Raw genomic sequence first — 26,366 nt, 5'->3', positions numbered from 1 at the left:
TTCCCCATACGTCCCACTCTGCCTGTCGTATTCTTTTATATTGCAAATTAGGTTATCAGTGCCTCTAGGAAACAAGAGAACTTGCCTACTGACTCTTTGGACACTGATTATTTATTTATTTATTTACCAGTGGAATATTAGCCATTAAAAGGAACGAAATTGGGTCACTTGTAGAGACGTGGATGGACTGTCATACAGAGTGAAGTAAGTCAGAAAGGGAAAAACGAGTATCGTATATTAACGCATGTATGTGGAATCTGAAAAAATTGGTGTAGACGATCTTATTTACAAAGCAGAAATAGAGACACAGACGTAGAGAACAAACGTATGGACACCAAGGGGGGAACGGGTGGGGGGGTGGGATGAATTGGGAGTTTGGGATTCACATATATATACTACTGATACTACGTATAAAATAGATAATTAATGAGAACCTACAGTATAGCACAGGGAACTCTACTCAATGCTCTGTGGTGACCTAAATGGGAAGGAAATCCAAAAAAGAGGGGATATATGTATACGTATAGCTGATTAGCTTTGCTGTACAGTAGAAACTAACACAACATTGTAAAGCAACTATATACTCCAATAAAAATTTTTGAAAATAAAGTCAATATAGGAAGTTTAAAAAAATAATAAGGGACTTCCCTGCTGGCGCAGTGGTTAAGAATCCGCCTGCCAATGCAGGGGACACAGGTTCGTGCCCTGGTCAGGGAAGATCCCACATGCTGCGGAGCAACTAAGCCCGTGCACCACAACTACCGAGCCTGCGCTCTAGAGCCTGTGAGCCACAACTACTGAAGCCCACCGGCCTAGAGACCGTGGTCTGCAACAAGAGAAGCCACCGCAATGAGAAGCCCGCACACTGCAACAAAGAGTAGCCCCTGCTCGCCGCAGCTAGAGAAAGCCCGCGCCCAGCAACAAAGACCCAATGCAGCCGAAACTAGATTTATATATAATAATAATAATGATAAAAACTGATAGTTTTTGACATTAGTCTGATTTCATCTCCCTCTCTGAGTCCCAGATCTTGACTTTGAAGGTCAAATTCATTCCTGCATTTGCATGTATAAGACGATCATCCATGGGCAAAGGGACTGGCCACATGGATGAACTGATCACATAAGAAGGCTTTAATAAAATGACTAACTTCCACCAAAATATTTGGGGATTGTTCGGGATATCCAATCACTCATCCTTTAGTTTGTGTCTCAATTCACTGGTCACACCTTTTAGTTTAAGATCTTCTCTACTGAGACCGTCACCCCATTCCCATACCATCACATTTAGACTTTCTCAGGTAGCTCTTTGTAGAGGAAGAGGCGTACCATAGTCAATAATTCATATCCTGGAATATGGGAAATCATCAATCAACTATTGCCACATTCATTTTAGAGCTAAGAAGTAGGCGCCATGATAACACATTTGCCCCAATGATGCCGAATCCTGAACTTCATAATAATCCTTCTTATTCCAGCTGTATCTGTTTGTAAAAATATAGGTTCAAAGCCACATATTTAAGCTCCTTAGAGGCAGATAAGAGTCTGAAATTCTTGATTTAAATTTTTTGGAAAGTAATGAATGGGTATACTATATCACATATGCTCCAAGGGGTCGGGGAAAGCACTCTGCCATTAAACACAGCAATATTTTTGACACAAACTTATGAATGTTGACACAAGTAGGATGAATAAAAATTATAAAGAGCCTAGCCTCTTGCCAGGCCAGATTAGGTATTGCCACTAAATGGGCTCAGGTCAGGCTAAATTGTTCCACTAAATAGTTTTACCAAAAGCTTCAGATTTCAGAAATGTAGCTATGGGATTTTGGAGTGTATTATCGACATTGTCATTGCTAAAACAATTTATGTTGTACTGAGTGCTTTACAGTTAACCTGTATTGTTCCATTGATTCCTCATGAGATGGTGGTGTTGCCATAGTACTGAAGAGGATACTAAAATTGAAAGGACGTAAATGTCCTCATGCACAGAATTATAGGCAGAGCCAAGATTTGAACTCTGGGCTATTTGACTTCAAAGCCAGTAGTCTGGTCACTGTGCATAACCTGGTCACTGTGCACTGAGCATAACCTACACTCTGTGAATCTCAATTTTGAGTGGTGCTCATTCCAGAGGATCTTTTGTCCTAGGCTAGAGCTAGTTCCTTAAGGTAAGAGGATTATGGTTTTCTTTTCTGTCAAAGAAATGGAAGTAAAAGTCTTCTTTAAATAATCACTGTAGTACAACATTCACAAATAATGTCATTTACAACTCAAAATCTAACCACCGAAACCTCATTTAGTTGGTGCCTTGTCTGCCCAACTCTTAGGATCTGCCAGTAATATTCCTTAATACTTAGATAACCTCTCCTGGCTACCATTTTGTTCATTCATTCATTCAACAATTATTTATTAAGTATCTAATATATGCCAGGAATCATTTGAGGCACTGGAGATACAGCAGTAAGCAAAACAGACAAAATCCCCGCCTTCATGGAATTTATGGTGGAGGGAGAGATAATAATTAAAATAAATGTGGGCGTGTGTGTGATTAGATGTTGAAATGTTATAAAAACTTAAAGCAGGGAGGAGGGGGTTGCAGAGGGGTTGTAACTGTAAGTCATGTATTCTTGGAAAGCCTCATTGAAAACATAACATTTGGAAGAGAAGCAAGTGCGGAGCCCCTAAGGGAGAAGTGTACTTGTAGACTTTGAGAAATAGTAAGAAGGCCAATGTGGCTGAACAAAATGAGAGGAAAAATGAGATACAGCCAGAGAGCTGAGGAAGGTAGCACCAATTCTGTAGGACCTGGTCAAATGTTGTGCTTCTACTCTGAGTGAAATGGGAGCCTTTAGATGGTTTTGAGTAGAATGATATCGGCCTGCTGGGTTAAGAAGAGAGTAGAGGAGAATGAGGGCCGAATCGGAAAGGCAGTGGAGTGAATCTGTCCCGGCCCGCCTGCCTGACTCTTCATCCTGCAGGTGGAACATAGAGGGAGCTGGCTTCAAGTCTGGATCTTGAGTGAATGTTTCCTACCCAAGGCTCCCCCAGATATCCACAGCTGGGGAGATCAGATAAGTCAAAGCAACACAGGAGAGTTAGGATCTAAATTACCTAACTATGAACTGTGATTTCATTCATCATACCCCAAGTCTTGGTCCATAAACAGAACCAAACTTGGATTTCCAAGCCACCACTCAGAGTCAAGTTTGGATGAGATGAAAGGAGGTCTTATGAAGACTTTGCATTGTCAAAAAAAGAAAAAAAAAGCAAATTAGAAACTAAAGGAAAGTCTTCATTTTATAGATGAAAAAGGAAGAACCCTTAATATGCAAAGGATATGAATTGAGAGTTTACAGAAAAATGTTCTTAAACATGAAAAGATGCTTTAGCATCACTTGCAATGAGACACATGGAAGTTAAAATTGTAGTTACTATTTTTACCATATTGTCAAAGATTGAAAAGGTAAGTTAATGTACTCTTTGGTAAAACTGTGGGGAAACAGACCCTTTCACACATTACTTGTAGAAATGCAGAACCCCATACGAAGGGCAATGTCTATCAGAATTATAAATTCATATGCTTTTTGTTCCAGAAACTCTACTTCTGGGAATTTATCTTATAGTGTTAATTAGTCATGTATAAGATGATTTAAGCATTGGATTATTAACTACAGCATTGTTATGCAGTACAAAATTGTTGTACAACAATTAATCATGATACTTTCATGCAACCAAATTCGAAGTTGCTATAAAAGAGAATGAGAAAATGCTCGTGTGGAAATACCTCTAAAATATAGTAGTACATTTGAGAAAGCAAGTTATGTAGCACGGTATCTTTTTGTGTAAAGATGAAGAAAATCAAGAATATATATTTTCATTTGCTTTTTATGCATAGGGATGCTCTGTAAATATACATAAGAAACTATTAATTGAGGGTACTTGTTGGGGAGGTAGGATCAGGGAAGAAAGACTTTTCCCTGTAATACTTTCATATGTTCGATTTTGAACAAACGTAATAGATGACTTATTCGCAACTAATTCACTATATAAGTTTAAAATGCAGCACTCAATTTATATCTGCTATTATAATTATTAATAGTAACATTGATATTAATATTAGATACCCTGAATTCTAGTCAGACTCTGATACAAGCTGACTGTTGCGTTCTGGTGAATTCTCCTAACTAGTGTAAACTTTCCTCATTCATAAAATGTTAATTTCTGAGGGCACTCGCTCATTTAACATCACAGTGACAAGAAATGAATGGGCATTGGAAGAACAGCACTACGTTAGTGTAAAGTATTTCTTTTTCTTCATTTTAGAGATGAGAAAAATCACAATGTAGAGGAATTAAATAACTTGCGTGGAGTTCCAAATCCAATGGGTGTCAGAACTGGGATATGGACCCATGCCCTCTGTGATTCCGGAGTTCCCGGTGATACCACTACCTGAGGGATACTGTCTATCCTAAAAAAGTCTGATCAAGCATCAGAGGCCAGCACCAAGTAATAGATAGAGGCCACAGTTCCAGGCTTCCTTCCTGTCTTGGTCCTGCTCGAATTGGAAGACGGACAACCATTGTCAGGAACAGCCCTGTTAGGGTTCTGTGTCTTCCTACTGGTCATGCCAATTTATTGACCATGTCATCAAGGGCAGTAGGGCCCATACTTGAATAGAACATGGATTTAGAGGGGTTTTTTTTTTCTCCCTTGAATTGAATACCTACGTTTTAAGCGGCTCCCTGTTTCCGAATCAGACAAAACATTCCTAGAACTTAAATGACGCCTTAACCGTGCTGGGCAATGTAGATGTCACTGAGAAGTGACAACACCTGAAAGGGATGTACCATTTATCAAAATGGCTTCCAAACTGCTCTGTTTTGTGTAAGCGCAGCCCACAGGTACTCATCAGTGTCGAGGCTGAGTGGTGTGGGGAATGCTTGTGAGAGTGGCCACAAAGAGAAGGGTTTGCTTAGCTTCCACTGGAAACTCCAGAATAATTTTCTGGTGGTGAGTGGAGGCCCCTGTGTGCTGTGATCCTTTGCGGGGGTGGTTTGTTAATACTTTTTAGTCTCAGCCTCCAGCATGTTGTGGAAACTAGCATATGGTTAACTTCCTGATTGCTGCAGGGTTGTTCTAGGACTTTGTTTTTCCATTTTAATTTTATTTTAAAGCTGGGACATTGCAAGCCTCTGTAAACAAAGTAATGGATCGATTGCTATCAGCAGTTCTTGTGAGAGGGCAGAATAATTTGATGGATTCCGGACAATAGGAAAAGAATAGTGCAAGCAAGTTGAATAAATTAACATTATTATCAGCGGAAATGGAGGCCCCTACAGGTGTGCTTAAAGGGGCACATTCATTCTTGCTCTGAGGCTGCTACATGTCTCAGGCCACATGGAGTCGATCATGGGTAGAAGTTTCTCATTTACAGTCTCTAGTCCATTTTTGAGTCTTCTTGCTTTTGTAATTAGACTCTTCCCCTGTACTACAGGTGGCAGAGATTTTAAATGATTCCTTGTTTATATTTAATTTTCATCAAGCCACTAAATGTTAGTACTAGGAGAAGATGCTTCTGTCTTCTTGTACCCTGACTCCCTTCTGTGAGAAACAGAGACTCTGAATCCCAGAAAGGAGAAGAGATTTACTCAAGGTTACCACTGCTTGTTGTCAGAACCAAGCCTTAAGTTCAAGTTTTCAGCCTTCACGTTCAATGCTCCATCACTCACGTTGCCCACCAGGTGTTATTTTAGGTAATTGTAACATGAATGCCATTGTAGTTGGGACCTCTTCCTGAACTTCCTGCTTCCTCGCTCTTTACTTCTCATCCACCTTCCACATCGCCTCCTCTGTGAATTCCTCCACACAACTTTTGTCCTTAACAGGACCAGAGAGTCTTGAACCAGGGTTCAAAATTCTTTGATATTTATTTATTGTTGACTATTTTGATTACTAGCTGTACTCTGACTTTTAGATCCTATATATGCCACTGCATGGTTGTTCCAGTATCCAGGTATTCATCATGTGTTTTCTAAACTCCAGCCAGAACTTTCTACTCCTGTGCAGTGTTAGGTTGGCTAATGATCTTACCATAGCTGTGAATACCCACTACCCACAACATTGAGTAAAATCTTACCTGGCTTTCAAGATGCTTGTTAAATGGCATTTCCTTTATGAAGCTGTGACTGTGACCTCCACACCCCTAGCCTTCCTGTGCACAGTCCCCTTTACTTTTTCTGTTTCTGAGATGACCCTGGAATCCACATGTTGAAGATGATAGAGCCACAAGATGGAAAGAACCTGGGTGCCTGAATCACCACCACTTGAAGGAGATTAGTCCTTAGAACAACCATTTAGGACTTCACATGAGTAAGAAACAAGTTTCTACTTCGATAGTCACAGAATGTTAGGGTTTACCTTAGCTAATACAAGACAACAGTAAACAATAGAACAATGGAATAAGAGTTGAACAAGAATTGACTTCAGAAGGCAGGGTAGGGAATTATCTGACCAAGGACTATGATTTGCTCAAGAAATAGTGAATTGTCCTCTTTATCTAGGGCAGGGGCCTGTATCTGACGGTGCATGGTCCACATTTGACCCACCATCTGTTTATAAATAAAGTTTTATTGGAAGGCAGCTACCCTCATGTGTTTATGGATTACCTAGGGCTGTTTTCCTACCACAACAGCAGAGTAGAATAGCTGGGATGGAAGCTGTAGTCCATAGCGCTGAAAATATTCATTATTTGGCCTTTGACAGAAAAAGTTAGCCACCCCCCTCCTCTAGAGTTCTGTAGCTGTGCAGGCAAAGGAGAAAGAAAGGAAACAGAAAATAGGACTCTTGATGCCCCGAAGGGATTTGGATTTTACCGTTCTGTGCCCCACTCCCCATTCCATCCATAACCGAGCGTGGTAATAGTACCTACCTCCTGGGCTTCTCTGAGGACAACATGAGTTAATGCATGCAGGGTGGTTAGAACAGTGCTTGGGATGCCACGGGCAATCGAGAAATGTTAACGATCAATATTACCTTGAAACAAAAAAGGAAAAATCAAATAATTTGTAGCAGATGTGTTCCAAATCATATATTCATTGTAAATTGATTACTTTGGCTTTAGCCAAAAGTGGGGTTAGAAATGTAGGTGGAAGGAGAGGCTGCTTATAGAACCTCTTCAATGTCTTCTTTCTTTCCCAAGTAGTCTCTTAGATGAGCTTTACTTAATTATTTGCTGGTTAAACAGCACCTAGCTGTTCTTCTTAAAATACACTGATGATGTGTAGAGCATGCTTGGAAGATCTGAGCTGATCACCTGCTCTCCGTACGCTTGCGTACCTCTGCCTGCGAGGGGGGAGTTTATGCGTCTTAAGAAGCCCTTGCATTTGTGCCAGTTGTTCTTGTTACTGTATTTATACATTGAATTAATTGCCGTGTAAATGACGAAATGGGAGTGCAAAGACGAAGAGAGGCATTTCTATGAACACAAATGTAAATGCTTTGGGAAGAATTTGATGAAAGTGAGTTGTTTAAAAATGATGGTTTAAATCAGTAAAAATGGGGGATAAAAAAGTAAAAACAGACCCAGAAGTCTATTCATATTGCTTTCTGAGTGTCTTTACATTTTTCCTCTACTTTCAAGAAACTTATATTGGAAATCAAAGATATACATTGCGAGTAGGATTTATGCAGAAAAGACCAGGGGGACCTGCAGTCCATCAGGGACCCTTCTTCAATTCAACGACTTGGTCCGTACATCTGAACTTTGGCAAACGAGGCCTGTTTTTACGTTTTTAAGTCAATACAAAATGCTTGAATTATGTATGCATCATTTTTATGATTCTCTTTAACTGATTCCTTTGATTAATTAGCCCACTGTGATAGCCCTGTTGTATTGGCTACAAGGGCTTCTTTCTAATGAATGTTGAGACTCCTTTAAGCCGCTGCTCCTCTAAGAGTTCTGCCCTCAGCCGGAGCTCCTTCTCTGCACCCCGGGACCCCTAACACAGACACATCTCTGCTAGCGCAGCTTCAGTACCCGCTGCTCATGTGAAATACTTGGAGACGGGACTCAGGCCTTCAGGTTCACTGTTCTAGTTCCGTGTTAATTCTCTTCTCTGCACATCAGCCAGTCCGAGGATTTACAGTATAAAGCTGTTCCCTGAGCACCTTCTATGGTTCCTCTTCAATCACCCATTCGTCTCTCTTAGGATAAAAATCTGACATTCTTGCCATGGCCTAGGAGGTGCTATGTGACCTGCCCTCTGCCCCTCTCCAGGGTCACCCCCTACCACTGTGTTCTTTCTTATTCTTGTGCAACCTGTGGATTGCTGTTCTTCAAAGACCCCCCAATAGGTTCTAACATTGGGGGATTCACCGCTCTCTCTCTACCTAAACTGCCCTTCCCAGAGCTTCCCATGGCGTGCTTTCCGAGGTCATTAAGTTTAAACGCAAAGACCACTTCTGCAGAGAAGGCGTTCCTGTTCTCCCCCTATCTTAGGGAGCATCTGCCTCCCATCAGTCTCTGCCATCAACTTCTAAGTATTAGCTGAAATGGTATCACTTATTTGTTTCCTTGTGTTCCCCTCCTACTCAAGTAGGCGCTCTATGAGAGCAGAGAATTTTTTTAAAACAATCTGTGCTTGCTGAGTGCCCAGAACATGCCCAGCACAGAGTGGGTGGACGATGATTATTTGCTGAAAGAATAAACTGAAGAAACAATGTTTATTAGATTTGGATGCTTTGATTTGAGTGACTATTTTTTCCCTCTTTAAATGTATTCAACACATTCTTGGAAAGAGAACACAGGAGAGTGGATATAAGTCAGGTGATATATGGGAAACTGAGAAAATAAAAAGGCCAAACTGCGGAGCTACTGAATAGTGAATGTTGAGGGGAACTTTCTTATTTTTAACTTTATTTCCTGGAATAGAAGTAGAATATCTTCGTTTGGAAAGGAAACCCCAGTGGAACTTGCAAAACGCGAAAGAGAATTGCTTTGCCTTTTAGGGTTTTGCTTTGCTTTGCATTGCTTCAGTGTATGAAAAGAGGTTTCTCTGCATATTTATTAGGTCAGTGTTTGTAACAACATTATCCTTAGGGCAGTGAGGGAGAGATTGGAAACATTAGAAAAGGGCATTGGGCAAGAAAAGCTACTCGTTTTTCAGACCTACTCTGTGCTCATTGCTTTACAGTAGTTATAATAGTGGCTGAAATTGATTGAGGAATTCGTCGTCGTCCTGTGTTACATGCGTTATCTGATTTGGTCCTGTTTAATCTTTATGGTATCTGGATAAATCAGTACTGTCATGATTTTATTGATGATGAAACTGACTAAAACTATTTCACTTGCCAAATCACATGGGTTGTAAGATCCTCTGCTTGGCATTCCCACGATTGGTGCCCTGATCAAGGCTTCCTCTCCCCTCAGAGGTTCTGTAATAGGTCTTTGAGCTGATCTGCTTGCCTCCAGACTCCTTTTCTTCCAAACCTTTCTCAAGACTGGACCGTCAGCATGTCACTGGGTGGTCGGGTGCGTTCTCGGATTGCTTCTGACCGACCAGCTTCAGGACACGTGATCCTGCTGGTGTCCAGGCCCCCAGAGGACCTCTGCAGTGCAGCAGAGAGAGCTTGAGCCTTTAATTAGAGAGATCAGGGGGAACGTTGACAAGCTGGAGGACAGGGCATGAGCCTTGTTCATCTCTGGATTCCCAACACTTGACATGATGCCAGGAACAGAGAACATATCCTGTAATTTTTAACTTTCCCATTAACCTGTTCTTTTACTTTATCTCTCAAAAATCCTCTTATAACTCTTGTGGATATATCTGTCAGGCAAGCAATAGCCATTTGGAAAAAGCTAGTAATGGCACATGTTGTGGCTAAAAATAGTGTATCCTTTCCATAAAGCACTTCACAGACCATAGACCAGAGGGTTAGACTCTCTCACTTTCCTCATGTATAAAATGGAGATAAAGAATCATACTTACCATATGAGATTTCTGTGGGGTTCAGTGAATTAATGTGCAAAAACCCTGAATGTAGTACCAAGATTATAATGAGTACTTAACAAATGTTAGCAAAAGTTATTAAAGTTCTTACAAAAACCTTATGAGGAAATCATTATGCATATGTCCATTTTATGGATGCTATCACTGAGACTTGGGAGGTTAAGGAAACAGAAGTCCTTGGGTTTGTACCGGTATCTGTCTCCAACCCCGTAGGATGTTGAGTCCTCCAGAGGACATTTGACAGCGCCTGGAGACATTTCCGATTGTCACCACTGGCGGGTGGTGATATTGGCATATAGTATGTAGAGGTGTAGGATGTCCTGAACATCCTCCAATGCACAGGACAGACTCTACAACAAAGAATTATCCTGCCCCAATGTCACTGGAGCCAAGGTTGAGAAATTGTGCTTTGACCAATGAAATGATCAATTACATTGATTCACCACAACACTATAATCACAATCTAATAACCACAGAGCAGACACTCATAGGTAGCACTGCAAACCTTCATGCCCAGGGGATCTGGTCAACCTCAGCTGACTGGAATCTGGTGTCATTAGCAAAGATGATTCAATCAGACCAGCCAGGGCACCAGCTTGTTTTTCTAAGCAATAATGAAACTCCCGGTAACCGTGTCATAATTGGAGGAGAACAATTCTATTTAGATCACAACCCCAAGATTATCCTTTGTGATATTTGTCACACCTATAATTCATTAATCCATTAAGTTGTCTATTAAAATGTCATCTTCTTTTTACAATGTAAACTCTCTGGTGACAGGGACTGTGTTGGGCTCGTCCGCTGCTTCTCCATAGCTCCTGGCAGAGGGTCTGGAGGATAGTAAGTCTAAAATAGATCCAAGCTAGAGATATACTCATATAAATAAAGAAACAAATGATCCAGGCCAGCAACTGGAAATATAAAAACAGGGTCTAGAGCCCAGGACAAAAGTTTGTGCTATTTAAGATGTGTTAGACAGTATAGAATGTTTAAAGGATTTGGAATCCAATGTTCATTCATTCATTCATTCATTCATTGACCAGATATGCATTCAGAACCCACAACGCGCTAGGTGTGGTGAGATTGTGGGCATATAGCCCAGAATCCGGAGATGGGCCTGGTTTGACCACTTCCTAGCTCTGTGAATTTATGTAACTGCTCTGCATCTTAATTTTCCTCTATAAAACAGGTAAACAGTCATTGCAATGAGATTGCTAAGAGGATTGCTAAAAAGATCATTATAAGGTTAGGTGCAGCTTCTGGGCATAGAAGGTATTCAATCAATGGGTAATCATACGTGGTGGCTTTAAAACATGTTCACACGTTCTTTGACACACCATCCATTAAGAGGCATCTCTGTCCCTCCCCTTAAACCTAGGCAGGCTTGGGGGTTTCCTTGGCTAATAGAATGTGGCAGAAGTGACACCATGTGACATCTGAGACTGGGTTGGGAAAAGCCAAACCGCAAGCTTAACAACCTTGTAGAGAGACCAGAGGGGGTGAGAGAGAGAGAGAGACAGAGAGAGGCAGAGACAAAGAGAGGCCCGAGGAGCCCCAGGTGTTCCAGTCCAAGTGTGAGTGAAGATGCCTAGGAGCCCGACACGGCCTGGCTGCAGACACGTTTCCTGCTCCCGGGGCATCAAATAGGGAAGGGTAAGGGGATGGGGAAGGTATTTTGGAAGCTAGGTTTAGAATGCTGTATTGAAGTCAGATGCTTTTAAAGTCTTATATGTTGTATTCTGAAGATTGTTCAAGAATTGGGATTTTTGCCTAGAGGGTGGAAATACAGTAAAAATTTGAGAAGATTCAAGAGACTACAAACCATGACTTCAATATTTTATCCTGTAGAATTCAGGTTAATTACAGGTTGTATGGAGTAAAGTATCATTACATGATCTACGCTGAGGAAAGGAGCTGGATGCCCGTCAAAACCACGTATTATACACACAGTTGTTTTATTTTTATTGTTCTAGAAATAGACTATTACTATTCCCCTAAACTTTTTTTTTTTTTTTTGCGGTACGCGGGCCTCTCACTGTTGTGGCCCCTCCCGTTGCGGAGCACAGGCTCCGGACACGCAGGCTCAGCGGCCATGGCTCACGGGCCCAGCGGCTCCGCGGCATGTGGGATCTTCCCGGACCGGGGCACGAACCCGCGTCCCCTGCATCGGCAGGCGGACTCTCCACCACCGCGCCACCAGGGAAGCCCCCCCTAAACTTTTTAAAATTGAAGTATAGTTGATGTACAATATTATACAAGTTATAGGTATACAATATAGTGATTCACAATTTTTAAAGGTTCTACTCCATTTATAGTTACTATAAAATATTGGCTATATTCCCCATGTGGTACAGTGTATCCTTGTGGCTTATTTTATACACAGTCGTTTGTACCTCTTACACCTCCGTACCTCTATATTCTTTTGCCTCGCTTTATTCTTCCAATAAAAATGTATAAAATGTAATTAGACAACATTTCAGACAGCCACTTCTTATTAATGGTGAAAGCAGCTACTTTAACCACTACCCAAAGATTAGTTTCATTTAAAAAAAATGGAACCTACTTCCCATTTCTTCTGTTATAAAAGAGAGCAAGGAAAAAAAACAATGAGAGATGCAGCCAAAGATTTTCCTGAGGTCATGATCTTCTCTACAGCAATTAAGTGTTTGGTCGTGTATTAGGTACCAGGGGAGACCACAGATGTCCGCATCAGAAAAGCAATCTTTCCTCCCAGTATTTTTACATTTGACTCCACCTTCTGACCTTTGGATAATATTCCAGTGTGATCTGATGTCATCTACCACTGACAGTGTTTATTTTTACTTCTTTCTTGCAGGAGAGAAAACGCTATTCCGGGTTTAAGACTGTCTGCTTCCCACCTGATGGGCAAGCGGTTGCCTCGACCAGCCCGCAGAGGGTTGAAGGAGCAGGGTTTGTGCAAAACAGCAGACACTCAGCTTCTCCGGCTACTTGAATTATTGATGGCAGGTTTGTCACTGGGCTAGCAACGCCTGGAGCTATTACGGCTCTGGGCTAGAGGAGCTGTGTTTCAGAGCCAGGCACACGACTTACTGGAGCCAGCGCTGGAGGTGCCCCTGCCCTACGAAAAACCGTTGGTGTCGAGCAGGGAGGGGCTCTACATCTGAGAAAGCCGTATGGGATGTGCGCTTTGGTGGTAGGCACCGTTGGGGCTCTGAGAAGCCAAGAGCTCTACGTATGTTCATTCATTCACTGATTTATTAAATCCCTGGGGCACAGAGGACAGATATGGGCTCGATGTCAATTGTCACTGGTTAGTTGTGTGACACAGTGGGGGTCCTTGAACCTCTCTGAAAATTAGAAGTGACCCCCAAATTACTGAGTCACCATTATACACCTACTGTTGGGATTGGAAGGTCAGCGGATGCAATGCCTGTCTTCTAAACCAGCTGAGGAATGACAAAAAGAAATCTAGATCAGGATGGGAAAGTCAGAATATCTCCCGATGTAATATATCCCACCACCCTCATGGAGGGAGACTGCAGGACTCAGCATTAGCGCCAGTTAGGCTTCTAACCCAGATCCAGGGAATGAGTGAGACTCAGTCCCCTGGTCACCAGACTCCTGGCTCTGACAGCCTTCTTTCAGCCTCTACTGCCAACTTTTCCCCGTGTCCAAGAGCAATCAAGGCCTCCAGCTATCTGTTGGCAGCCAAGAAGAGAAAATGCATGAGCTGGGCAGGCTCGAGTCTCTTCTTGTATACATGCCAATCACATGTCTCTAGACTTGTCCGGAAGAGCAATGAAGGAGACACTGCAAAGAGAAACCAGCGGTGTGACCGGCCTCCACCTGAAGGGAGTGTCAGGTGTGGAAAGAGGCTTTCCCTTCTGCCCATCAACATCTAGCACCATAAGAGGCCCTTCATGTCTGTTATTTCACTGGGATGTTGAGAGGATTAAACACAATGATAGCCATATGTAAAAACGCTGGACTAACTAGAAAACCTTTACAGCTCGAAGATGGAATTGTTTTTGTTGTCTAGAAAGCCCTGTGCAATAGGTCTTCATAAAATAAACAAATGGAAAACTGCATCCAAATGGATTTATATCAAAGTATTTTACTGACTTTATGTCTTCACTACGTGGGTGGTTACTATAGTCAAATTTCCAAGGTTGGGATTTTACTTCTACTACTTATATAAGCTGTGTGACCTTGGGCAAATTGCTTAACCTCTCTGTGTCTCAGACAATAATAGATTCTTAGGAGTGTTGTAAGAATTAAGATGTTAATGTAAGCTTAAACTAATACCTTACATCTGTAGTAAGTACACAGTAAAAGTTAGCGATGATGATGGTGATTAATAATAGTGTAATAGTGTCAGAGTGGTAAACGCTAACCAGATTACAACACCCTGATGCTTGAAACCCTTCCAGTGCTTCCTGTTTCTCTTAGGATAAAATCCTCAGTAGAGTTCCTGCATGGCTTAGCATCTGCCTGCCTCGTAATCCTCAGATCACACTCCTAACCTCCTTGCTCAAGATGCTCTGGCTGTATGGCTATCATGCATGTTCCTTTGTTAAGCCAAGCTTGCTCCCATCCTAGAGGCATGCTTGCTGCCGCTTCTGTCTGGAAGGCTCTTTCTTCGACTTCTCTTCTGCTTGGCTTTTTCTCATCCTTTGGGTTTCTTCTCAAGGGTCGTGCCCTTGAAGAGGCATGCCCTGTGTAAAGGGCACACTCACCAATGACTAGAGCCTGACATCTTTTCTTCATAGAACGTATCACAATCTGTCCTTTTTTTTTTTTTTGCCAGTTTGTTGTCTGTCTCCCTCCTTAGAACATAAACATGAAAAGGGCAAGGACTGAGTCTCTTTTACTTCCTTTTCCATCCCCAGCATCTCTCACAGGGCCTGGCCACAGGAAGTAATCCAAAAAAGCATATTGGTTGAATGAACGGGAAGAACATGGCCTTTGGACTCAGGCAACCCAGAGCAGAGCCCAGGTCCTGCTGCCTGTGGTCATTTGAACCAGCAAGTCATTTCATCCATATTGCCGAGACTCCATCTCCCCACATGAAAAAATGGGGGACTGGACACCAGCATTCACAGCAGCGTTAGTCACAGTAGCCAAAAGGGGGAAGCAACCCAGGTATGCATTGCCAGATGGATGGAGAAACAAAATGCAGTCTATCCATGCAATGGAATAACAGTCAGCCTTAAGAAGGAAGGAAATTCTGACACGTGCTGCAACGGGGATGAACCTTGAGGATGCCATGCAAAGTGAGAGAAGTCAGTTACGAAAAGCAAGCCTGTATGATGTGATTCTACTTGTAGGAGGGATCTAGAAGAGTCTAATTTATAGATGCAAAAAAGTAAAATGGTGGTGGCCAGGTCTGGAGGGAGGGGAAATGGGAAGCTGTAATTCAGTAGGTACAGAGTTTCTGTCTTGTAAGATAAAAAAGTTCTGTGGATGGAAGTTGGTGATGGCTGCACAACTGTGTGGATGCACTCAACCCGACGGAACAGTGCATGGAGAAACGGTGAAGATGGTCAGTTTTACTTATGTGTTTATTTTTTTTTAACAACAGTTAAAAATAGAAAATAAAAGAAAAATTTAAAAAATAGAAAAGAGGGAAAAACACTTTGTCTTACCAAAAGTAGAACTTGGGTAATCAAAAACCTCATGGGGGGCCTTTGCGTCCAGACAGGTAACCAAGTAAACTCTCCCAAGGACAGAGCGACTGAATGTAGGATTTGAAATCAGAAGAGCAAAGGCATTGAGAGCTGGGTTATGGAAACCATTATTCAAAACGATACTATAGCATAAACTTGCAATTAAATACATGGCATTAAAAACTAATGCAGTGGATAAAAAAATGAGGGACTTGGATTTATCGCTCCCTTTTAGTACCTTCTGTACGTATACAAAGCATACTTTGTTTACTTTATTCAACATTTCAGATGCTCTTCCCACAGGAAGCTAGAGAGGTCATTTGGCGAAGTTCCTTCACTGCAAAAAAAAACCCCACCTCTCTACTGCATAGTTTTTAAAAAGCTTCAGGAAAGAAAGCCCAGTTGAGTTGTTCCAACGAGTTGTCATGTCCCCCAGTTTAACAATTGTTCTTCGTCCCCCCACCTACCTGCTGAAGTGTTTTGTTTGTTTGTTTTAACGTGCGTTTTGGTAATAATATTTATAATGCAGCTGTGGTGAGGCTAGTCCTGGATGCAGTTTATGTCTTGCTGTATTAAACTCACTTGTCGCCTCATTTATTTGCAGCAGTGGCTGTTGCTGTCTGGTCCCTTTTCCTTCAACACTCACCATTTCCTTACTCTGAGGCCCTTCTGCTGCAAATACCTGGGACTCTTTAGCTGAGTCCTTTGCTGGTCAGAACTGCAGAGCAGAGGCAGTCAGGATGCTGGGGAGCAACTCCCCTGAGAAAAACCCTCAACCAGTGACAGACAGGAGTGGTGGATACACACCCAGTATCCTTACCTTTGGATGAGATAACTCAGCAGTGGGTCGTCCAGTCTTTCTAAGTCCTCGAGGGTATGGACCCCCCGACTTGCTTGCAGCAGTGTCTTGCTCATCAATGTATGATTCACTGTGTGCCTCCCATCCTCACCTCAATTCCCCATTCATTTATGGCGCTTCCTGAGAACTCTTCCCACCTAAATTCATTGCACTCAAGTCCTTGTCCAGGGTGCACTTCTGGGACCACTCAGCTGCAGACATTTGTCCCATTCAAACCTCTTCTGTCTTTTGCATTATTTTAGGAAGATTGTATTTTCATGGCAAGTACTGTTGGGGTCTTCTGCTTGACTAGGGTGAGGTTGGTGAATGCGGATGGCCTGGCTCAGGCAGACCCACTCGCTCCAAGAGCATCACTTCTGCAAGAGTCCCTGTCTATCACATCAAAGGGTTGTGAGAACAATGAATATGTTACCTTTATTTCTCCTCTTCTCTTCTCATGGGCAATTCTGTTTAATTTTTTTGTTTTTTGAGTTGGAAGGTTGTACCAATAATAGAGGTATCAGTTGTGAAGGCCTGATTCCTCAACAGAAGGAGGAAAGGAATGAATATTTCCTGAGTATGTGCTGTGAGCCAGAGACATTGCCTGGTGGTTTAGACTTAATTACTCTATATTATCCTCAGTTTTCGGAAGATATTGTTGCCCTGCGTGATGGTTAATTTTATGTGTCCACTTGACAGGGCTAAGGGATACCCAAATAGCTGTTAAAACATTCTTTCTTGGTGTGTCTGTGAGGATGTGTCTCCAGAAGAGATTAGCATTTGAATCTGAATTGGTAGACTGAGTAAAGATCACCCTCCCCAAGGTGGGTGGGCGTCACCCAAGCCATTGAGGACCCAAATAGAGCAAAGAGACAGAGGAAGGGCAAATTCAGCCGCTCTCTTCTTGATCTGGGACTTCTGACTTCTCCTGCCCTCACTTATCAGTCATCAGAGGTCCAGTTTCCTGAGCCTTTGGACCTGGACTGAATGACATCACTGGTTTCCTGGGTCTCCAGCTCACAGGTGGCAGACTGTGGGACTTAGCCTCCGTAATTATATGAGGCAGTCCCCGGAATACATCTTCTCTTATCTCTCTCTCTCTCTCTCTCTCTCTATTTATATCCTGTTGGCTCTGTTTCTCTGGAGAACCCTGACTAATATACCCTGCTTTGCAGGTAATGGAATTGAGACAAGGTGTGTTACGCAGTGCCTCAATATGTTCCTATGTAAAGTGGAGACGTTATTGAGACTTTATTGCCTTGTGAGAATTACAGGCATTAACACAAAGATACTGAGAACAATTACCAGCACATAGGATGCTGTCAACACATCTCAGCCAATGACTTTCTAGCCTACTGTGACACGGCTGGTAAGTGACAAGTGCAGGAATCCCTCCTGGGTCTTTCCAGAAGCCGTGCATGCTTGCATCATTTCTATGAGGGACCCTGAAACTCCCAACATTTGGGCAGGGGATGGTACTATCTAATGAACCTCAAGCCAGGTGTCACCAAGTCTTACAAATAACAAGAAAGGGGTTAAGGAACTACATGTTGCAGATGCTCCTGTGTAAAGCACAGTGACATCTACATCTTAGGTAATATATCCCGGGAGTGGTTTGCACCTGTGACCCTGAAGATACCCGTGCACAGGATGATCAAACATTGACATTGCTGTGTGGTGGAACTCAGAATGCATTGATTTTATTTTGTGTCATTTTCTTTGTTTTTAAATTTTTTGAGAATGGGCAGTTATTTCTGTAATACCGTAAGTGTTAAAAGTGCTCGCCACATGAAGTTTGCATTAGAGACAAAATAAAATACTCATTGGTTTCTATCTACGAGACATGCTAGCCTTGAGACCATCTCCGTAAGCCCGTCTGCAACTAGACGCTATAAAGGGCAGATCCAAGTCATCAGGGGGTTTCATATTTTTATTAATACTGAGAAATATGAGTTCCAGAAGGAGCCACTTTCCGTAACTATAAGTAGAACCATGGTGCTGCTTAAGATCACGTTGAAGTCTCCCGATAAATAATGCGTTGAACTTAATGACTTAATTCTAGATTCCATCATATAATTTACCTCAAGCCACAAAGTACTTCCTGTCTTGTTCAGGGTTGGCCAGGGCCTAGAACAGGCCTGGACATGTGCATTGGATTCAGCCATGTGTCTATCTCTTACAGGGGTCTGTCAGTGAGCAGAGGCCTAGCACACGTGTGGAGCTTCTCTGTACATCCATCCATTCCACAGAGTGAACAAGATGGCAGTTCTGGGATTCCAGAAAACATGGTGAGCCAAGAAAATGTATTAAAATGACAATATGATACCATTTATAATCCCAAAATTAGCAGAGAGAGAGATAAATCTGTAAATATTAACTATTGACAAGGATGTGAGGAAACTAGAGTTTTCCTAATATGCCACTGGAAGGATAAAATGGTGTAGATAGTAAGGAAAACAAGCTGCCATTACCTAGTAATGTTAACGAGGTGAGTAACATTTCGACACACACACATTTACACCAATCGATGTGTGTAAGAGTGTTCATTCTTTATGTCTTCAATAATCTCCTCTTTTCCCAATTTGATTAGAGGGACTGAGTTTATAATCACTCCCTTCTGAATACCCTCAAGTCTTTAGACCTGGGGCTGGTCATGTGTTTTGTAAATAAAGTTTTATTGGAAACACAGAGCCATACCATTTGTTCATGTATTGCCTGTGGCTGTTTCCATGCTGCAATGGCAGAGTTCAGTAGTCACTACAGAGAGTCTCTGGCACACAAGGCTTAAAACATTTCCTGTATCTCCTTTTACAGAAAATGTGTGCTGACTCCTGTCACCATCTCCTCCTTTTTCCAAAACAAAACTAAAATAAGCCTGGCTAAATCCGAGTCTTTGCCTCCTATCTCATGCAACTCAATATGTCTGAAGAAAAACACACAGGCATAATGCCCTGTCTCCCTTTACAGTTTTAAGCATTAACCCCAACTGGGATCTTGGTATACATTATTCTACTGAGTTCTACTGTTTGTTTTCTCTCTCATTCTTCTAGATAAATAATTTAGATCTTCTTCTCACTCAAAAACCTCCTCAAAAGCCTTTCCTAATCCTTACTCTCAGTCACTGTCCTTATTTTTTATACCTATGAACAAATAGAAGCAAACAGAAAAGATTCCCACCAACACATCTGCCCTTTCTATGCATTATATCAGTTAGCTAATGCTGCATAACAAACTACTCCAAACCTTAATACAATCATGATTTACTATTTTTGAGAAGCCTACAGATGAACAGAGCAGTTTTGATTATTTGGACCTGGCTTCAGTTCATGTGTTTGTGGTCATCTGGTGACTAGCTTTGGTGGCTTGGGCTTCAACGATTTAATTCTTCAACAATCTCTCACATCCCTCAAGCAGGCTTGTCCAGGCATGTTGATATTACGGTGACCAGAAAGCAGAAATACATAAGCAGTTTTTCAGTCTCCTGTTTCTCTCAATCTGATACTGTCCTATTGGCCAAAATAAGTCAAATATAAAGTCCAAAGTCAGTGTCAGCATGGACACAGGGAGGTATGAAAAATCAAACCTGCTAATATATCAATACACTACTGTATTTATATAACTGCCTTACTTCTCACTACAGTGGTACAAGTCACAGTCATCCTTGAAGTTGATTCTCACAGTACCCCCCAACCAGACTCCTTGATTCATCCCTGGCTTTTTTAATGTTCACACTCGACACAGCAGCCAGAGTGACTCTATTAAAAAATAATTCGTATCATGCCACTCTTTTTCATCACATCTCCCCAAGGACTTCCCATCCCACTTACAGCAAAAGCAAAGATCTTTATCCTGGGCCATTAAGCCCTACCTGTCTTAGCTTCCCTGTAACATTTTTGATCTCATTTTCTCCACTCTTCCTCATTCACCCTGATCCAGGCACCGTGGCCCACTTACTATGCCTCAGATGGTCCAAAATCCTACTTACTTAAGGCCTTTGCATCCTGTTTGGATAACGTCTTCTCCAGAGAGCACCAGATTTAGGTCTCTATACAAAAGTTCACCTTATCAATGAAGATTTCCCTGACTATGCTACATAATACATGACTACACTGTGTTCTCCAACTGCAACAATCCTTACTCCCCTCGTCCCACTTTATTTTTTTTTCCACATCTGACACACTGTGTATTCACATTTATTTTTGTTTGCTTCTTTACTCGAGAATGTAAGCTCCTTAAGGACACTGCTACATTGGTTTACTCTTGTTTCCAAAGTGCCTAGAACATTGCTTGTCACTGGATAGGCCCTCAATGACTATCTGTTGAATATATGAATGGATAAGTGGATAAAATAAAACAGAAGAAAATTAGAAAAACCTGATATGCAATGGCTATAAATGGATTAATTAAATGTGGTACACTTTTGCAATGGAATACCATGTAGCAGTGAAACAGAACAGATCACCACTACGCATATCAGCAAAGATGAGTTGCATTATATGATGCTGAGCAAAAAAAGTCACTTGCAAGAGAACTGTGGAAATTACCCACACAAAGAATCAGGTTGGATTAACAGAAGCCTTAGATTCCCTTTCTTGACTATATCCTGGGGGATGAATAATAGATTCACGATAATTGTATTGCAGCATCAGAGGTAGGGTGCTTGGGGAGATGCAAGCCCCTGACTGAGCAGCGTCTGAGGCCTTACTCTCAGCTGTCATAGTAGCCAGTCATAAAGTTATCCTTCAAACTAAAACTAATACATTCTCTTGTGTTTAAGTGGCATTACTTTGAGATAATATCTTTCCTTTTGGAACATGCATAAAAGGAAAACTCAACAAACGTGGTCAGTACAGGAGACAATAGGTCAAAATCTAAGACGAGGGCATAATTCCTTAACTGTATCAGGCAGAGTAAGGCAGGAGATCTCTGTGTTCCTCTGAGTCATCTAATGGAAAAAATGAATAATACGTCTAACTACCTATTTAAAAACCACTTCAGTAGTGCATTATAGCATGACCAAAACAAAGCAAATAGGACGATATGTCCCCCAGACACTGTGTAGTATCCACAAACCATGGACTTTTGGGTCAGAAAGACCTGAGTTAAAATTCTAAGTATACAGTTTACAATCCTTAAGTTGTCTAAACTCTCTGAACCTCAGTTTTCGGTTTTTCTTCTGTAAAAATTGAGGCATTAATAATGTGTTAAAGGCTTTTGCAGTGACTAATCGGAAAACAAAATTATAAAAGTACCCAGTATAAGACTGGCATTAAAACTTGAATAATTGCATGAATGAATAAATAAATAAGTGTATGAGTAAACTCTACAGTCAAGTAGGGGAGACATGCAATTAACTATAAGTCAAAGTTCGAATGTGATAAAGGTACCTGCATTGTTCTCCTGGAGAGCAGTGCAGATTACTGTGTTAGGGAAACAAGGAAGATGTCAGAGGAGTGAATTTGGGATTTGCAATATGGTGAGACTTTTTGGTTATGGAGAACAGAAGAGGTTTTCTATGTTGACAGTGAAGGGAGGAGAGGTTGCCTAGAGACCAAAGACAAGGTTGGGGTTTTTACCAACTTGGCAGTTGGTCATCAATCTACCAGTAGAACTCACGGTTTAATACTGACGAAAACTACTTGTATATCCATGTGGTGTCATCAACATAGAGGCACAGTTTCTCAATCAGTATCTGGAAGTTTTAGGGCTTGTGCTTTAGAATTCTCTCCTCTCTCCCTCCCTTTCTTTCTTCTTTCCTTCCTTTCCTCCCTCCCTCCTTCCTTCCTCTTCCGTTCTTTATTTCCTTTAATTTTAGAAAGGTCATGTCCTCAGTGGGGTCATGGAGAACAAATATAAATATTTATGCAGTAACCCACAAACCCATCCACACTAAAGGGATAAAGACTAGAAAAAGCCTCATGTCAAGTCAGGTAATGTTTTATTGCAAAATACTTAAAAAAACCTTCAGCCTTCAGAATTTTGGATGTCAAAATGGAAGATAAGAGACAGTCTGTATGGGCCCTGAGAAAGAAGCCTGACCACATGAAAACACACTTGGCCACATCTGAGATAAACATCTTATAAAACCACTTAGGGCAAGGGGTTGTACAGAGGAAATGGTAGGCCCATAATCCCTTACTGCACAGTGGAAGTTGTTTCTCCTTGCTTTAAATAAGCCACAAGAGTTGGGAGGCCCTCTGGAGAAATCCAATCTGTCACATACTAATTAACACAAATAGCAATCCTCACATGGCTGGATTATGTCTGAAAAATCACCCTTGACAGCGCACATCTAAGCATCACAGAAAAGTGATGATAAATAAGTGTTTTCTCTTTCTAATGGCTTGAAATACAAGATATTTCAAAAACAAGATCAACAGAATACCAATTTGTCTGACAAGGGAGAGAAAATGTGAGGCATGTTTTTCTTGACGATTTTTTTTCCTCTTGAGATGTCAAAGATGTAACTCAAATCTGCAGCTCTTCAGCTTATTATTGGTGGAATTCCAAAAGCGAGGCTTAATGCACTGGGCTTTAATGTGGTTAAAGTGATGAGAGCAAAAAGCACCATCCCATCACGCTCATTTCAAGAAGATCTCTTAAGTTCTATTAAGAAATCTTTTCAAGGGAATTGGCAAGCAGGGTCTTGCCAGTCAGCGGCTCTGATGGATGTGCCCATCAAGACATTGGATTCTCTGAGCTTCAATCTTTTGTATTAAAATTAAGACAGCACTTAGTGTAGACAACAAAAAAACATGTGTGGACCCTGAGAGCCCATCAGTGAATGTGTCTTAATAACTCGATTTCACCAATCCAGTTATACAGACATATTCTCAAGTTTTCCACTTGGAATGAGAATTAGGGTGGACTTGGTTTTAGGACTTCATGGTAAGAGTCAGGAGGACTCTGCCCAGGGCGGCTGAGAGCACAGGAGCCAGATGTCAATTCCAAGCCACAGTCCTTACAGAAGAAAGAGTGGGATGAAATGAGTTTTTAAAAAATCCAAACGGTAGTGATGAGCTGGAGTCCAGTCAATAATCATGAAATGAGATAATCCAGAATAAAATGAGAGAGCACGATTGCCCTGTGGAAAGCACTGCCTTTGGGTTCAAGCCAACCTAGGCTTGAAACCCACTTGCCCACATCTTAGCTCTGTGATTGAACAACCCATTTGAGATTTCTGAGCTCTGAGCCACTCTCTCTCTCTCTCTGAAAAATAAAGAAAATGGTGTCAACATTCTCTCATTGTGAAGATTAAATAAGAAAGTGGCAGAATGTCTGGCACATGAAATGTGTTTGATAGAAGTAGCTATTATTATAGGATGGTGGTGTTGTTTGTGCTGATAAAGATTGCTGGTGGTGGTGGTGATGATGGTGATGATGATGGTGATGATGGTGATGGTGATGGTGATGATGGTGATGATGATGGTGATGATGGTGGTGATGATGGTGATGGTGATGATGGTGATGGTGATGATGGTGGTGATGGTGATGATGGTGATGGTGATGGTGATGATGGTGATGGTGATGATGGTGATGGTGATGATGGTGGTGATGGTGATGGTGGTGGTGATGGTGATGATGGTGATGGTGATGATGGTGATGGTGGTGGTGATGGTGATGATGGTGGTGATGGTGATGATGGTGATGGTGATGGTGGTGATGGTGGTGGTGATGGTGGTGATGGTGGTGATGGTGATGGTGACGGTGGTGATGGTGATGATGGTGATGGTGATGATGGTGATGGTGACGGTGGTGATGGTGATGATGGTGATGGTGATGATGGTGATGGTGATGATGATGATGGTGATGATGGTGATGGTGGTGGTGATGATGGTTATGATGGTGGTGATGGTGATGATGATGATCATTAGAAGTAGTAGTGGGCTTCCCTGGTGGCGCAGTGGTTGGGAGTCTGCCTGCCGATGCAGGGGACACGGGTTCGTGCCCCGGTGTGGGAGGATCCCACGTGCCGCGGAGCAGCTGCGCCCATAAGCCATGGCCGCTGAACCTGCGCGTCCGGAGCCTGTGCTTTGTGGCGGGGGAGAGGCCACGGCAGTGAGAGGCCCGCGTACCGCAAAAAAAAAAAAAAAAAGTAGTAGTAACAGCCAGATGAATTCAGACCCAAGAGGATCTGGGATTTAGAATGATCATAGCTTCATTGTCTCATAATCAATCTTGTGGTACATGAGGGTTTAAAATGAACATAAAGGTGAACAAATCAACTTGGGAACCTAAATGTTGATTGGAAGAATTGGAAGAAATACCCACTCAGTGGGTAACCAAACCAAAATTTCCTCTCTAATTTGTGCCATAAATTCTTCCCTGTGCTGAGGACACAGAGGCAGATTAGACAGAATTCCTGCCCAGCAGAATTTATCTGCTCAAGAGGGAAAACAAATGACAAGCACGTAGACAAATGAATTCAGGAGATAGGTCTGGATACTGATAAAACCTCTTAAAACTATACCAGGAATTATGTATAGAGAGAAACGATTTTTGTTATGTGAAGAGGGAAAGTCCAGAGCTGTTTTACCTAGAGTTGTCAGAAAAAGTCTCCCTGAGAAACAGGTTTTCAAATGGAAATGGAAATGGTTAAAAAAGGAGAATCTAGTTTAGGTAGGACTGTGTAAAGCAGGGTAAGGATTTTGGATTTTTTTTCCTAAGTAGAAAGGGAAATGATTCGATGGTTTTAAACAGGGAGGGATATAATCTGATTGTGCTTTAGAGAGATTACCGTGCTTGCTGAGTGTAAGGCATTAAGCTGGGGCCGGGGGTGTTGTGTGGGGAAGTAGTTTGGGAAGTTGCTGCAGAAATCCAGAAAAGAGATTGTGCTAGGTTCATGTTCACAGAGAAAAGGGATATGGCACAACTGGGGGATACATTTTGGAGATATACTGTCATGACTTATATGCCTGAGTGACAGAACTCTTCAAATCAGGAATAAGCAGCCTCCCGAGCTGGGAAAAATCCATTGTCAGATGCCAGGTAAAGCAAGTCTACAGCCCTTCAGAGACTTGCCTTGTGTGCAGGACACATTCTTTAAAAAAGAAAAAGTCCATAACTGAGCTTCAAATTCCCTTCATGACCTTGCTTCTACCTACCTCTAGGTCTTTCATTTGCACCAATATTTTTGGTGCCTAAGTTATTGTTCATGGCATCCTTCCTCCTTGGAGTGCTCTAGGAAACATGTCCAGAACTCTTCACCTGGCTAATCCCCACACCTTCTCCAGATCTTACTTTAAATGTCATTTCCTTGGAAGCCTTTCCTGACTGCACACACTGGGTCTCTCCCCTGATACATGCGAGTGTGGCACCCTGAACTTCTTGGTAATGCTGACAGCATGATTACTATGTAACTTTTCCTGAGGGCTCACTAGCTGGCAGCCACTTTTGGCCGGTTCACATGAAATGTCTACCTTAATCCTCACAGCAGCATCATAAAGTAGGTAGTTGCATTAACTTCATTTTACATAGAAAGGATCTGAGTTTTGGGGTAGCACAGCTAAAAGGGGGTCGTGGATCGGGGCTTGAGCAAGGCCGGCTGACTCAAATACTATAATTCTATACTACTGAACTCTCGCAGTCCCTTTCACAGGAAAAGCTGAGGCATCCTCTCCCTGCTAAGCAGGAGGGACATTTTGATCTGGAAACTCTCATGTGTGAGCTTTCCTTCCTGTGCACAAAGCTGGCCCTCCTGATGACCCAAAGCAATGCAGTGCCATAAACGCCTTCTCTCTTTTTGGCAGAAGAGTTGGGGAATCCATCTGGGCTTTGCATCGAAGGATGGGTTCGGAATCTGGACTCCCCCACGTAACTCGCTGTATGTGTACAGCTCTGAACAAGACTGTTAAACTCTCTGAAGCGCTGTC

This window comes from Monodon monoceros, unplaced genomic scaffold (assembly GCF_005190385.1).
Source record: "Monodon monoceros isolate NGI ecotype Baffin Bay Population unplaced genomic scaffold, NGI_Narwhal_1 Super_Scaffold_14, whole genome shotgun sequence".
NCBI classification, from domain to species: Eukaryota; Metazoa; Chordata; class Mammalia; order Artiodactyla; family Monodontidae; genus Monodon; species Monodon monoceros.
Note: the sequence above shows the minus strand (reverse complement) of the source record.